General features: G+C 46.2%; 1 pseudogene; it reads right to left on the bottom strand.

The window, feature by feature from the left end:
- The window catches only part of LOC144338613 (chondrosarcoma-associated gene 2/3 protein-like), a 48,867-nt pseudogene that overhangs the window by 28,738 nt on the left and 4,052 nt on the right, over positions 1-16,077 (bottom strand).

Raw genomic sequence — 16,077 nt, 5'->3', positions numbered from 1 at the left:
TGTTTTGTCTATGAAGCAACACTTTGGGCTGAGTTGGTATTCCCTGTACTATTGTGCTAGGTACTCTGAGGTTTCCTAGATAACAATAACAACAGCAACAACAAAATTTCCAGAGGAAACTGCGGTAGGATCTGAGTTCCAAATACTAACACAAATAACTGCCAAACATTAATGATCTAATACACGCCAGGCCCTGAGCCAAGTGCTTTACTTTCATTGCACACACTCCGACAGTCGTATAAGACTTTATCAAACCTGCTTCACAGATGAAGAACCTGATGCTCATGCAGCTTGATAATTTCCCCATAATTACATGGCTAATAAGCAACAGGGTTGGGACTGTATCCCTGCTAGATTAGGGTGGGCTCCAATCCAATACGACTGGTGTCCTTACAAGAAGAGGACATTAGGACACAGACACACACAGAGGAAAGACCATGTGAAGACACAGGAAGAGAATGGCCATCTACAAGTCAAGGAGAGAGGCCTCAGGACAACTCAACTCTGCCCACACCTTGAGATTGAACTTGTAGCCTCTGGGACTCGGAAAACACATTTCTGATGCTTAAGCTCCCCCAGTCTGTGGTACCTTGTTATGACAGCCAAAGCAAACAAATACACATGGTCTGAATTCATCTGAGTGTATGTCATTCCTTCTCGTCCCAAACTGAAGCTGACTTTTGTCTTGCTATTTACTTCTCAGGAATCCATGTCTCTCAGGCAACCAAATGAAGGACCCTGTGGTCAAGCTACAAAAAGTACACCTAAAGAAGTGCTATGGACTGAAATGTGTTCCCCTCCAAAAAAAAAAAAAAGTATATATATATATATATGTTGAAGCTCTGAGTCCCAGTGTGATGGCCTGGAGATGGGGCCTTTGGGAGGTAATTAGGGTTAGATGAGGTCCTGAGAGCGTAGGCCCTCACGATTGGATTAATGTCTGTATTAGATCATTCTTGCACTGCCATAAAGAAATACCTGAGACTGGGTAATTTATTTTTAAAAAATAGGTTTAATTGGCTTGTGGTTTGCAGGATGTACAGGAACCATGGAAGTATCTGCTTCTCGAGAGGCCTTAGGGAGCTTTTACTTATGGCAATAGGCAAAGAAGGAGCAGGCACTTCACTTGGTGAAAGCAGGAGCAAGAGAGACGGGGGGCATTGCCACACACTATTATATGACCATATGTCGTGAGAAATCACTCACTATCATGAGCACAGTACCAAGGTGATGGCACTAAACTATTAATGAGAAATCTGTCCCCATGATCCAGTCACCTCCCAGCAGGCCCCACCTCCAACACTGCAGATTACAATTCGGCATGAGATTTGGTGGGGATACTGATCCACACCGTATCTTGCTTATAGGAAGAAATGCTTGCACTTTTCTCCCTTTCTCTCTTTGCCATGTGAAGACTCACAGAGAAGGTAGGCATCTATAAGCCAGGAAGAGAACCCTCACCAGACACCCACCATACTGGCATTCTGAGTTTTGGCTTCCCAGCCTCCAGAACTCGGAGAAAATAAACGTCTGTTATGTAAGACCCTCAGTCTATAGCATTTTCTTACAGCAGCATGAAATAACTAAGACAAGAAGGAAGATGACGAGGAGAACCAACAGAATTCAGGGATTGTCTGTGGTTCCGTGAGAGCCAACTCTGTCCAGGTGCCAGCGTTTCAGTGCATTCCCAGCAATTTCCCGAATTATAGCACCCTTCCACAATGGTCTTGCCCCATATATGCCTGCCTGTCCAATTCTGGAATCTAGCTTGCTGCTAAGCTCTTCATGGTTGCATCCTTTAAAGGCTGTGCCCTACTTTCAGTGGAACAGCCAAGAGTCACCTGCCCTTCTCCTGACATAGAACAGTTCTACTTTCTGCAGAAGTCCCTGACTGTCCCTGTTCCTCACACTGGGGCCCCTCTAATAGCAAAAATACATTTGACTTTGAATAGCGACCTTTAGACATCTGATCATCCTGCTGCATGTCTTCAATGCATTCTTAAAATGTTTTCCAAATGAGCTGGCGAGTAGCGTCTGATTTTGGCTTGTAACGTATCAGTTCCTGGGATACAACCCTTGTAGAGGACTACATGCTCACAAACAGGGTGTTCCTGATAAGTCCTGCTCTCGCAAACGAAGCAGGGCGTTCTGGACAAGTCCTGCTCTTGCAAACGAAGCAGGGCGTTGGGGGCCTGTTTATATGTAAATATCTTGAAAATCCAGAAAGTCAGGGAAAGGTCAGAAAAACAACAATGTGTCTTGTGACTTGGCAACAGTACACAAACGACTGTATAAAATAAAGGTGAGCGCGATTCGAGGTGGCCGCCATGTTTGTCTTGTCTTGTGTTGTCTTGTGTGTTCATTCCTTTGTTTAGGAAACACGCGGACCCCAACATCTGGCGCAGCGAGCAGGGTCCGTGGCTCCACGAGAGCAAGGAACCGGAGGGGGAACACCCCGGGCAGGTAAATAAAGAAAGGGGGACCCACGGGAAAATTATGGGGAATTCCACCTGTCTGGCCTCTGAATATTTGTGGTTACTGCAGGGACTGTTGATGTCTATAGGAGTAGAAGTTAGTTAAGGAACATAAGACTTTGAAGTGATTGTTTGCCCATGTTGAACAACATTGTTATTGGTTTCAATATCAAACCAAAGTGCAGTTAAATCAAAAGGAATGGTTACAAGTGGTTAAAGTACTGCGTCGAGCTCATCAGCGAGGGCAAATGATGCCTCTGACTTTGTGGACTTTGTGTGTAGTTCTATTACTCAGGCATTAGAGTTACTTGAAACTGACTCAGAGCATGGCGATACTGCCACAGGAGGTGAGGCATCTGAAGCTTTAGAGAGGAATGATCCTAGAGAGGAATATATTTACGCCCCGGTTTTTGAGGACAAGGAATTGGAAAAAGAGCTAATGCTTCCTTCATCTGAAGGAAATTCTGATTTGCAGTGCATTTTAGAGATGTTACAACAGTTGTTAAAATTGCAAGGTACCGCTGCTCCTGTTTCTCCTATCTCTCCGCCATGAGCCTTCCCTGTTACCTTCCCTTCTGCTAAATGGAATTCCCTTTGCCTCCACCTCCAACCTCTTTGCCTATGTCAGGTCAGGTTTTCTCTGTGCCTCTTCCTCCTGTAGGAGAAAAGAAGGAATCGAAGGAAAAGGATGATTTCGAGGAATTAGATTTATTCCCAATAACACGGGCTGCTTTTGGCCCCAATGCTCAGTTCCCAAATGGTGGCCAGAATGTGACTTTTACAGCCCTACAATTTAAATTTTTGAAAGAAATGCTAATTATGGACCTCAGTCACAGTTTGTTCTTGGCCTTCTCGATTTCTTCTCTTTAGAACATATGATGATTTCTATTGACTGGGAAACGTTGGGACAGGCTGTCCTTGATCGTTCGCAATGGCTTCAATTAAAAAGTTGGTGGTGGGAAAAAGCAAGAGTACAAGCTAGAAAAAATGCTACGCGAAATCCCCCAGGGCGACTGAGGAGCAGCTTACAGGTTCAGGACAATACGCCACTCTTAATGCTCAGGTAGGCCTAGATGATATTGCTCTCACTCAGATTAAAGCCTTGTTTATAAAAGCGTGGACTAAGGTTGGAATAGTGGGTAAAACTTCTTTACCTTTTGTAAAGATCCTACAAGGAGCCACTAAGCTGTATCCAGATTTTGTAGCCCGTCTTCAAGATGCTGTATTAAAGACTGTAGGTTCAGGCCCTGCTGCTAAAATTCTTTTGGATACTCTGGCCTTTGAGAATGTTAATCCTGAGTGCCAAAAATTGCTGCGTCCTCTAAAAGCTAGTGGAGCTGATTTAGCTGAATACATTGGGGCTTGTGCAGGTGTTGGAGGAGCTATTTACAATGCTCAGTTGTTTGCTGGGGCACTTTCTAAGGCTTTAAAAGGCAATTCTAAACAAGGTATATGTTACCAATGTGGGAAACTCGGTCATTTTAAGAAGGAATGCTGAAAAAATTAGGCTCTTCTGCTCTAAAAGAAAAAAGGTTACCATCTGATATGTGTAAACTATGTGGCAAGGGTCGACATTGGACCAATGAATGCCGTTCAAAAACTGATAAAGTGGGAATGTACTGTCACCCCTCTCGGGAAACGGGAACCGGGGCCCGCAGGCTTGGGGCCCCAACTACAATGCAGGCCTACGCCAGTCTCAGCTTTATGCTGCCACTAAGCAGAGTGCCGCTGCTGACCTAGCTATTGTCCAACCTTATACTTTATCTCCTAATGGAGGAATATATAACTTGACTACCGGAGTGTGTGGTCTTTTGCCAAAGGGACATGTAGGACTTTTACTAGGTCGAAGCAGCAGCGCTATGCGGGGGTTAATGATGGTCCCAGGAATTATTGATCCTGATTTTACTGATGAAATCCTTATTATGGTACAAGCCTCACAATTTATGCGCCTAGAGGCAAGGGAACGTATTGCACAATTGCTTTTATTGCCTTTTTTTCCTTTCTTATCTAGAGATGTGTGTCGTCAAGGAGGTTTCGGTAGTACTGGGAAAACTGTTTTCTGGGAAACTTTAGTTTCTGATCAAAACCTTTATGTTCATTGCAAATTAATGGGATACTTTTTGAGGGATTAGTCGACACAGGAGAGGATGTATATAATAATGTTTGGCTCAATGGCCTATCATTGGAAAAAGAAACAAGTATCGGTTCCTCTATCTGGCCTAGGTACTGCTTCCATAGTCTACCAAACTGTCGAGCCCCTGAGCTGTGTAGGACCTGAAGGACAACAAGGAAAATTGTTCTTTTATATTGTTCCCATTAATATTAAGCTTTGGGACCGTGATCTTTTACAACAATTTGGTGCCTTTTTAAGCATTCCTCATTTCTTCTGCTGCCAAAAATATGATGTTCAAAATGGGCTACAATCCTTTAAACTCTTAGCCACTGTCCACAAGCCTCAAACTTTACAATTGAAGTGGAAAACTACAACTCCTGTTCGGGTGGAACAGTGGCCATTATCTAAAGAAAAACTTAAGGCTTTAAAGAATTTAAGGAACAATTGGCCGAGGGGCATATTGAACCAAGTACTTCTGCATGGAATTCCCCTGTGTTTGTCTTGTCAAAAAAAAAAAAAAAGAAAATGGCACTTATTAACTGATCTTAGAGCTGTAAATACTTGTATTCAACCTATGGGGACTTTATCCCCTGTAGCAGAAGAAGAATTGTCATTTGTAGAAAATAGAATTAGTGAAGCTCACCTTGATTATATTGCACCCAATCTTCCACTTTCATTGTGTCTTTTGCATACTCCCCATTCACCAATGGCCGTTTTACACCAAGATAATAATATTCTGGAGTGGCTGTTTTTGGCTAATAAAGCCATTAAGAAAATTCACCCATATATTGATAAATTGGCTGAATTAATTATTAAAGGATGACATCGAGCTCGTCAGTTGCTTGGTGCTGACCCTATAAAAATTATTCTCATTCAGCTTTGCCAGGACCTTTATCTTTTGGCAACACTCAGATTGATTCTTTACTTACTGGCAGTGTCCAGCGGCCTCAGGATGAGCACCACCTACATCATACTAATAATTTAGGATTACAACAGCGATTTTCTATAACACGCCATCAAGCCTGAGCTATTGTCAGAGCCTGCTGATCTTGTGCTCCTATTATTACACCTTTTTTAAGTCCAGGTATTAATCCTCGAGGCATTCAACAAAATCACATTTGGCAAATGGATGTAACTTATGTTCCTTCCTTTGGTCGTTTAAAATATGTTCATCATACTATTGATACGTGGTCACATTTACAGTGGGCTACGCCATTACCCTCTGAAAAGGCTGACTCTGTTATTACTCATTTACTTACTCGCTTTGCAGTTATGGGAGTCCCTGCTGAATTAAAAACTGATAATGCCCCTGCTTATTGCTCTTGCAAATTGGCTGCCTTTCTCTCTTTATACCATATTCATCATTCCACTGGTATTCCATTTAACAGTCAAGGTCAAGCAATTATTGAAAGAGCCAATGCTACCTTAAAATTACAACTTTTAAAACTAAAAGGGGGAGATGGGCGAGATTCCCCAAAACATCAAATTCTGAAAGCCCTTTTTACTTTAAATTTTCTCAACCATTGGCGCCAATTACAGCAGTCTGCAGCGGTGAAACATTTTCAACAGCCTTTAGAAAAACCGCAAAACAGTAATCAGTGGGTGTATTATCCTTCATTACAAGGGCAATATTTAAAAGGAAACGTTTTACAATGGGACCGAGGCTATGCTCTTGTCCGTACAGGTGCCAGAGACGAGTGGTTTCCATCTCGACTGTTGAAACAGTGCCATGGCGAAGAGGAGCCAATCCAAAGAGTTCCTGAAGGAATTCCAGGAGCTAAATCTGAGCGCTCAGAGAACATTCACCTTCGGAACTCGTGTGGAGCCCCCTACATGGGGACAACTGAAACAGTTAAGAAGCTGAAGGGGTTGTTCAACAAGCTGGGCAGCCCAAAACCCCACTGACTTTATTCCTGGCTATGCTGGCCGTAGTAAACTGTCAGGTAACAGCTGGAGAATTTACATACTGGGCTTATATTCCTTTTCCACCCTTATATCAAGGTGTGGCCTGGGGAGTCAGAGAAGTCCCAGTATTTACTAATGATACTGCTTCGATGCCATCACCTTTTTTAAACTAGGATCCTGAATTAAACACTGGCACAGTAAATAGTTCATATCAATTTGGGGTTAAAGGGTTACCTATATGTCTTGGGGGGGTAGTCCGCATTGTCTGCATCTTTCTCATGAGGCTTGGGCTGTTCGCTATAACCATAGTCATATCTCTGCCTTTACTATGATTGTTGTGGCTCAAAGTTTCAAGTATAATCATACTGCAGTACTTGATGAAACTCTGCCAAGTACATTATCTTTATGCCCTATCCCTGATGTGTCCGGAGGTGTTTCCCAACTAGAGTGGACTAGATGTAGAAGTAGTGAAAGGACACAAAGATAGATGTGTACCCGCCCCCCACCCGCTACACCCTTGTTCTGCTCTCTAATCTTTGCACGTACCAGAGGTTTCGTAAGTTCTGTAAGTACATGTTTCTCTTTCTGAGGCCAGGTCACAAGGAATGTTTAAGTAAGATAGCCAGGTCACAAGGTGTGTTTAAGCAAGATAGCCATAAACTGGTCGTGCAACCTGATGCAATATAATTAACTGCCTTTGTGTAAAACTGCTCTTCCGCCTCAAGGGTTGTACTGAAATATCAGAAATGGCGGGAACCAATCATAGTTTGCCAAATCGCTTTGTTCAAACTCCAGCCAATCATACCTCTAATTTGTATAATGATTCTATGCCTACTTTCCTTAGACTATATAACATTGTTCGGAGCTCAGTAGGGGAGCTCTCCTGCCCGTCTCGTTTCACGAGCAAGTGAGAGCTCCAGGTTCGAACCTGTAATAAAGATCCTTGCTGCTTAGCTTTGACTCTGGACTCTGGTGGTCTTCTTCGGGGAATAAACGGTCTGGGCATAACAAATGGGGGCTCGTCCGGGATTTCCCCCAAGCCCACCAGACCCCCAAGTCAACGGATCTTAATCTGTAGGTAAGCCGGCTTTGTCACTGTCTCTGTCTTTGTCTCTGTCTGTCTCCCTGAAATTTCGCGAAATCCGTAATCTGTAATCTGTATTGGTCTGTTCTGTAAGTGGCACGGTCTTGGCGGACGCGCTAGAAGACAGCCACTCGGGACTGGTGGGAGACGTTCCCCAGTGCCCATCTGGGGGCCTCCATCCTTGGTTGCCCCGTCTGACTCAGGTCGGAAGTCCGACACGCGCTCGCGAATGCTCATCATTATTACTGTCTGTCCGTTATTGTTAAGTGTTAAGTGTAAGCCCAAAACGAAACATAAAACCTTTTCTTCCCCCTCCAGGACCGGACCTGTCGGATACTCCCCTCTGCTTCACACTCATTTTCGTCCCCCCTTCTCTTTGTAGGAGCAGTCCAAAGATGGGCAACAACCAGAGCACGCCGCTCTCACTCCTTGTTACCAATTTTAAGGATGTGAAGGCTCGGTGGCGTAACTTAAGCGTAGAACTAAAGAAGGGAAAGCTAGTTACTTTCTGCCGTTCGGAGTGTCCCTCTTTCGGCGTAGGGTGGCCCTCTGAAGGAACTTTCTGTCTCTCTATTATTACTAAGGTAAAAACTAAGATTTTCCTGCCAGGGCAGTCAGGACATCCTGATCAAATTCCTTATATTCTAGTGTGGCAGGATCTTGTGGAAAACCCACCACCCTGGATAACTCCATTCATCCTTGAGCCCTGCAAAGTCCTAGTAACGCGACCTACAAGACAAAAGACTCCCTCTGCTCCCTCGGCCCCTGTGCTGCCGGACAGCCAGGACCCCCTAACGTTAGAACCCACATTTCCCCCACCATATCAGCACCTTATCCCGCAGGACCCAGTCCCCCAGGGTGGTGCTTCCGTAGAGGGAAACCGAGAAGTGGAAGCAGCCGAGAGTGAAAGTAACCTGGGGGGGCCGGCCGGCCGAACACGAGGCCGTGTACAGCGGGACCAAGCTTCCCGACTCCCTGACTCCACTGTAGCCCTGCCTCTCAGAGAAATAGGATCGCTCGATGATACCGGGCTCTCCCGTCTCATGTATTGGCCTTTTTCCACCAGTGATTTATACAATTGGAAGTCCCAAAATGCTCGGTTCTCAGATAATCCCAAAGATCTAACCTCGTTGTTAGACAGTGTCATGTTTACTCACCAGCCGACCTGGGATGACTGTCAACAGCTCCTCCGAATCCTGTTCACAACGGAGGAGCGGGAAAGAATCCAAGTTGAGGCCAGAAAACTGGTTCCAGGAGATGACGGCCAGCCAACTGCAAATCCTGACCTCATTAATGCGGCTTTCCCTTTGACCCGGCCCAGATGGGACTACAACACGGCAGAAGGTAGGGGACGACTGCTCATTTATCGCCAGACTCTAATGGCGGGTCTCCGGGCTGCAGCTCGCAAGCCCACCAATTTGGCTAAAGTATATTCTGTGTTACAAGGTAAGACAGAAAGCCCCGCTGTGTATTTAGAGAGATTAATGGAAGCCTTCAGACAGTTTACCCCTATGGACCCGGAAGCACCGGAAAATCAGGCAGCGGTAGTAATGTCCTTTGTAAACCAGGCAACACCAGATATTAAAAGAAAACTCCAGAAATTAGAAGGTTTAGAGGGAAAGCAGATTCAGGACCTCCTTCAGATGGCCCAGCGAGTTTATAATAATAGGGATACTCCAGAAGAAAAACAGTTCAAGGCAACCAAAGAAATGACCAAAGTCTTAGTAGCAGCTTTCCCCCAGGCAGGAAATGGCCAAAACAGAAAGCAGAAAAAGCAAGGCCCTAGGCAAGGATTAGAAAAAGATCAGTGTGCTTATTGCAAGGAACGTGGCCACTGGATTAAAGACTGCCCAAAGAAACGGAGACCAGCTAACCCTACCTCTGTACTCGTTACCCAGGACTCTGACTAGGGAGGACGGGGTTCAGACCCCCTCCCCGAACCCAGGGTAACTTTGCAAGTGGAGGGGTCCCCAGTTCGCTTCTTGGTCGATACTGGGGCGGAACGCTCAGTCCTAACCAAACCAATTGGAAAAATGTCTAAGAAAACATCCTGGGTGCACGGGGCCACAGGCATCAAAAAATACCCCTGGACAACCCAGAGGACTGTAGACTTAGGAACGGGAAAAGTCTCCCATTCCTTCCTAGTCATCCCAGAGAGCCCCTGCCCTCTACTAGGGAGGGACTTGCTGACAAAGATGGGGGCCCAAATCCACTTTGAGCCAGAAGGGCCCAAGATAACTGATTCCCAAAACAGGCCAATATCTATCCTGACTGTCACCTTAGAAGATGAGTACCGACTCCATCAAGAGCAAAAGCCCCCCGATCAGGGAATTGACTCTTGGCTCCAGCGTTTCCCTGAAGCGTGGGCAGAAACTGGGGGCTTGGGGCTAGCTAAACATCGACCTGCCATATTTGTGGAAGTTAAGCCAGGGACGGACCCCGTTCGGGTTCGGCAATATCCTATGCCCCTGGAGGCAAGAGAAGGAATTACGCCCCATATCCGCCGACTCCTAGACCAGGGAGTCCTACGGGCTTGCCACTCATCCTGGAATACTCCACTGTTACCTGTTCGTAAACCCAACAGTACGGACTACAGGCCAGTACAGGATTTAAGAGAAGTTAATAAAAGGGTCATGGACATACATCCCACTGTGCCCAATCCATACACCCTTCTGAGTGCCTTACATCCCAAAAAACAGTGGTATACCGTTCTGGATCTAAAAGACGCTTTCTTCAGCCTTCCTCTGGCTCCCAAAAGTCAAGAACTCTTTGCATTTCAATGGACGGATCCTGAGAGGGGCATCAACGGTCAGCTAACATGGACCAGACTGCCACAAGGGTTCAAGAACTCGCCAACTCTGTTCGATGAAGCCCTTCATGAAGATCTGGGTGAGTACCGGCGGCAACACCCTGAAATAACTCTTTTGCAATATGTTGATGATCTCTTAATAGCGGCCAGGTCCCCGGAAACTTGTGTTCGAGGGACTGAGGACCTCCTGAAGACTCTGGGGGAGCTAGGCTACCGAGCCTCAGCAACAAAGGCTCAGATCTGCAAGTCGGAGGTAACTTATCTGGGGTACCTATTAAAAGGGGGGCAACGCTGGCTAACCAAAGCCCGAAAGGAAACAGTCCTACGCATCCCTAGACCCCAGTCAACACGGCAAGTGAGAGAATTCCTGGGGTCGGCAGGGTTCTGTAGGTTATGGATACCCGGATTTGCTGAGTTAGCCAAGCCCCTATACCAGGCAACAAAGGAACGGCAGCCCTTCAATTGGACGGAAGAGGCTGAGCTGGCCTTTCAGCAAATCAAAACTGCCTTGTTATCAGCCCCCGCGCTGGGGCTCCCTGATGTCTCCAAACCCTTCCACTTATACGTGGATGAAAGTAAGGGTGTTGCAAAAGCCGTGTTAACACAGTACCTAGGCCCCTGGCAGAGGCCAGTTGCCTATTTGTCAAAAAAATTAGATTCAGTGGCTGCTGGCTGGCCACCCTGCCTCCGGATAATCGCGGCGACCGCCCTAATGGTCCGAGACGCTGATAAACTTATCATGGGGCAAGAGTTGCGCGTTATAACCCCGCATGCCATTGAAGGCGTCCTCCGGCAGCCGCCGGACCGATGGATGAGTAACGCCCGGCTCACCCACTATCAAGGACTGCTGTTAAACCCCCTCAGAATAACTTTTCTGCCCCCAACCTCTTTAAACCCTGCTTCACTGCTGCCAAATCCAGACTTGGACGCCCCGTCCCATGAGTGCACTGAGATACTGGCTCAGGTGCATGGGGTGCGGGAGGACCTGCAAGATCGTCCGCTCCCCGACACAGAACTCACCTGGTTCACTGATGGCAGCAGCTATGTCCACCAAGGCCAGCGGTATGCAGGAGCGGCTGTAACGTCAGAGACTGAGGTAATCTGGGCGGAACCCTTGCCTCCAGGGACATCGGCCCAAAGAGCCGAACTGATAGCCCTTACACAGGCCCTCACCCTAGGGGCAGAGAAAAAACTAACAGTATACACGGATAGCCGCTATGCTTTCGCTACTGCGCACATACATGGGGCCATCTACAGAGAAAGGGGACTATTAACAGCCGAAGGCAAAGAAATAAAAAACAAGCAAGAGATCCTAGCTCTATTAACTGCTTTGTGGAAACCAAAGAAATTGGCTATTGTACATTGCCCTGGGCATCAGAAACCAACTACGCCAATTGCTCGAGGCAACTTCTTAGCCGACCAAACCGCAAGGAGCATAGCAAAAGCTCCCAGTCAGCTCCTCGCGCTCCAGCTCCCCGATCCTGGCCCGCGAAATTTGCCATGTTTTCCCGACTATACCGAACAGGATCGCGAATGGATGAACACGCTTCCACTAAAACAGGTTAAAAATGGGTGGTGGACTGATATAAATGACCAAACCATCCTACCAGAAAAATTAGGACGTCAGGTGTTGGAACACATCCACCGGACAACCCACCTGGGTGCCCGGCGAATGATGGACTTAATCAGGCACGCCAAGTTTAGAATCAGGCGCATAGCTGAACTGGCCAGCGATGTCACAACAAATTGCAAAGCCTGCCAACTAAACAACGCTTGCCCCCAAACCCAGACCACCACAGGAATTAGGTGTAGAGGAACTAGGCCTGGTATCTATTGGGAAATAGACTTTACTGAGATAAAGCCTGGAAAATATGGGTATCAGTACTTACTTGTCTTTGTAGATACTTTTTCAGGATGGACAGAAGCGTTCCCAACTAAGAGAGAAACTGCTCAGGTTGTAGCAAAGAAAATTTTGGAAGAAATCCTCCCCAGGTATGGCTTTCCCGTCCAAATAGGGTCAGACAATGGACCAGCCTTCGTTGCTAAGGTAAGTCAGGATTTGGCTTCCATTCTGGGGGCAAATTGGAAATTACATTGTGCTTATAGGCCCCAAAGCTCAGGACAGGTAGAAAGGATGAATCGGACTCTGAAGGAGACCTTAACTAAATTGACCATGGAGACTGGCGCTAATTGGGTAGTACTTCTCCCCTACGCTCTGTTCCGGGCCCGAAATACCCCTTACAGACTAGGCCTCACACCATATGAAATCATGTATGGCAGACCCCCACCCCTGGTCCCCAGTCTAAAAGATGACTTACTCAAACCTGAAACTGAAAATGTCTCTGAGCTCCTGTTCTCCTTACAAGCCTTACAGAAAATTCACCAGGAAATTTGGCCCAGACTACGAGAACTGTACGAGGCAGGACCTCCGCCGACGCCTCATCCGTTCCAGCCGGGAGACTGGGTCCTAGTCAAGCGCCACCGGCAAGAAACTCTTCAACCCAGGTGGAAAGGACCACTGCAAGTACTCCTGACTACTCCCACCGCTCTCAAAGTAGAAGGCATCGCTTCGTGGATCCACTACACACACGTCAAACCAGTGGACCCAACATCCGACCTTCTCGAGCCGTCTGGAGCACCGGTTACATGGACTGTAGACAAAGCTAAGAACAATCCCTTAAAGCTAACCCTGCGCCGTCATCCCCATAGCCGTAACCATGTCTAGCTTACCTATGCTTTTATGCCTTATGCATCTGACTCTCCTCACTGCTGTGCCGTCTAATCCCTATGTCTGGAGGTTCTGGCTCTATGAAAACAAAACTCACCCCGGGGAAACCCCCCAAGCGGGTAAACTGCTAGCTAGCACAGACTGCCCCCCCTCAGGGTGTAATACTATAGTTTACCTCAATTTCACTAGGTTCCAGATTGCCCAACCAGCAACACCCATGATCTGTTTTGAATATGATCAAACTGAATATAATTGTAAAAATTATTGGTGGCACCAGAGTGCAGGTTGCCCATATAGCTACTGTAAGACGCACTCTGTCCGATACTGGAGAAAACGACAAGGGTGGTATTTTTACAAAACTGAGTCTCCCGTCACTTACACTTGGATAATTAGAGACCCATGGGACTCTCGGTGGACAACCCCACAACATGGGGGAGTATATTACTCATCAACTAGTACCTGGCCCAGTAGCCATTTATATCTGTGGAGAAGTCTAGCCCAGATTCAACCCTTAATCCACACACAAATCCACAGGCAAGAAACCAAGTTATCACAAGACTTGCAGCCCTTCTCCTGGCTAACTCTATTACGGGAAGGGCTAGCATTCGCCAACCTCACTGGTTTAGGCGACCTGTCCTCTTGCTTTATGTGTGCAACCCTAGGAAGACCACCATTAACGGCTGTTCCTCTATCCTCCCCTCCCACAAACTATACAGGTTTTAACTCATCGATAGTCACGATACCCGATGTAGCCCTGTACCGTGACCCATACCAAGAGAAATACCCCTATTGTTATTCGGCATTTAGCAACAGCCTCTGCAACCAATCGGCTACATACCCTAATAGTCCCATATATGCTCCCCCTGGTGTGTTCTTCTGGTGTAATATGACTCTGTTAAAAACTCTGTCCAAAAGCATCTCTGACGGACAGTTGTGTATCCCTGTTACCCTAGTTCCCCGACTGACACTGCTAACCCCGGCAGAGTTCATAGGCTGGGCAGGGACCGCCCCAACTAAAACTGCGCGACATAGACGAGCAGTTTTTCTACCACTAATTGCCGGAATATCCTTAACCACCTCTGTCGTCGCAGCGGGGTTAGCAGGAGGGGCCCTACAACACTCCATGATAGAAAACGACAAGCTGTTACAACAATTCTCTGTTGCTATGGAAGACTCCGCCTATTCCCTAGCCTCCCTTCAGTGGCAGCTCACCTCCCTAGCACAGGTCACCCTTCAAAACCGCAGAGCCTTAGACTTACTCACGGCTGAGAAAGGAGGTACCTGTATGTTCCTCAAAGAAGAATGCTGTTTCTATATAAATGAGTCAGGGTTAGTTGAGGAAAGAGTCCAACGCCTACACGAACTAAGCTTAGAAATGAAAAAGCAACAATTCACTACAGCCGCTAACAATTGGTGGAGCTCTTCAATGTTTTCCCTTCTGGCACCCCTTTTAGGCCCCCTAATGTCTTTACTACTTCTATTCACTATAGGCCCCTGTGTGGTAAATAAAATTTTACAATTTGTCAGAGAAAGGTTTGATACCATCCAACTAATGGTCCTCCGTAGCCATCACCAGCCTCTCCTGCACCCAGAAAGTGAGGCTATATTATAAGACTCTGGAAATCCAAGATTGGACATCCAGTTACTTATGAGAAGGGAGAAATGAAAGGACACAAAGATAGATGTGTACCCGCCCCCCACCCGCTACACCCTTGTTCTGCTCTCTAATCTTTGCACGTACCAGAGGTTTCGTAAGTTCTGTAAGTACATGTTTCTCTTTCTGAGGCCAGGTCACAAGGAATGTTTAAGTAAGATAGCCAGGTCACAAGGTGTGTTTAAGCAAGATAGCCATAAACTGGTCGTGCAACCTGATGCAATATAATTAACTGCCTTTGTGTAAAACTGCTCTTCCGCCTCAAGGGTTGTACTGAAATATCAGAAATGGCGGGAACCAATCATAGTTTGCCAAATCGCTTTGTTCAAACTCCAGCCAATCATACCTCTAATTTGTATAATGATTCTATGCCTACTTTCCTTAGACTATATAACATTGTTCGGAGCTCAGTAGGGGAGCTCTCCTGCCCGTCTCGTTTCACGAGCAAGTGAGAGCTCCAGGTTCGAACCTGTAATAAAGATCCTTGCTGCTTAGCTTTGACTCTGGACTCTGGTGGTCTTCTTCGGGGAATAAACGGTCTGGGCATAACAGTAGTGGGCCACGATTGTTGTTAGAAGTAAAAAGAAAGAGTCGGAAATACCTTGTTACAGATTGGAGTGTACATGATTTTCAGACTAAATTCAACCATGTCAACCTGCGTTGGCATATAGGTAATCACAACATCGCTGCAGATGGCAATGAAACTATTATTTGGCATGATGGTGGTCTATCACCCCCTATGCCACATTTGGCTAATACCTCACAAATACAAGGTCATATTTGGAAGTTGCTAGCTGCTGGTAAACCAATGTTCACTTTCATGGGAAACATGTCCTTAAATCTTACTAATATTGCTAACCCTTTCCATATATCTTTGCATCGAAATAGTTCTAGATATGTTATTGCATGTGTAAGAAAGCCTTACTTGTTGTTGACAGGAATTTTTAAATAGGATAATAATACAGGGGTAGTTAACTGTACAAACAATTGTACATTCTTAAGTTGTATAAATACTACTTGGTGGAATAATAATTGGAATGAGTCTCATTCCGATTTATATATACTAAGAGCCAGAAAAGAAACCTGGCTACCTGTAAACTTAACACGTACTTGGAGTGAATCTGCTGGGGTTACTCAAATTTACAAGGTTATGCAAGATCTTGTCCACCGCAGTCGGAGGATGGTTGGAATCGTCGTGACCACGGTGATAGGACTTGTAGCAATTGCTTCCACCGCCGCTGTTGCTGGATTAGCTCTACACCAGAGTATACAAAATGCAGAATTTGTGCAACAATGGCATGAACAATCAC

This window comes from Macaca mulatta, chromosome X, assembly GCF_049350105.2.
Source record: "Macaca mulatta isolate MMU2019108-1 chromosome X, T2T-MMU8v2.0, whole genome shotgun sequence".
NCBI classification, from domain to species: domain Eukaryota; kingdom Metazoa; phylum Chordata; class Mammalia; order Primates; family Cercopithecidae; genus Macaca; species Macaca mulatta.
This window is presented reverse-complemented; position numbering and strand designations above follow the sequence as displayed.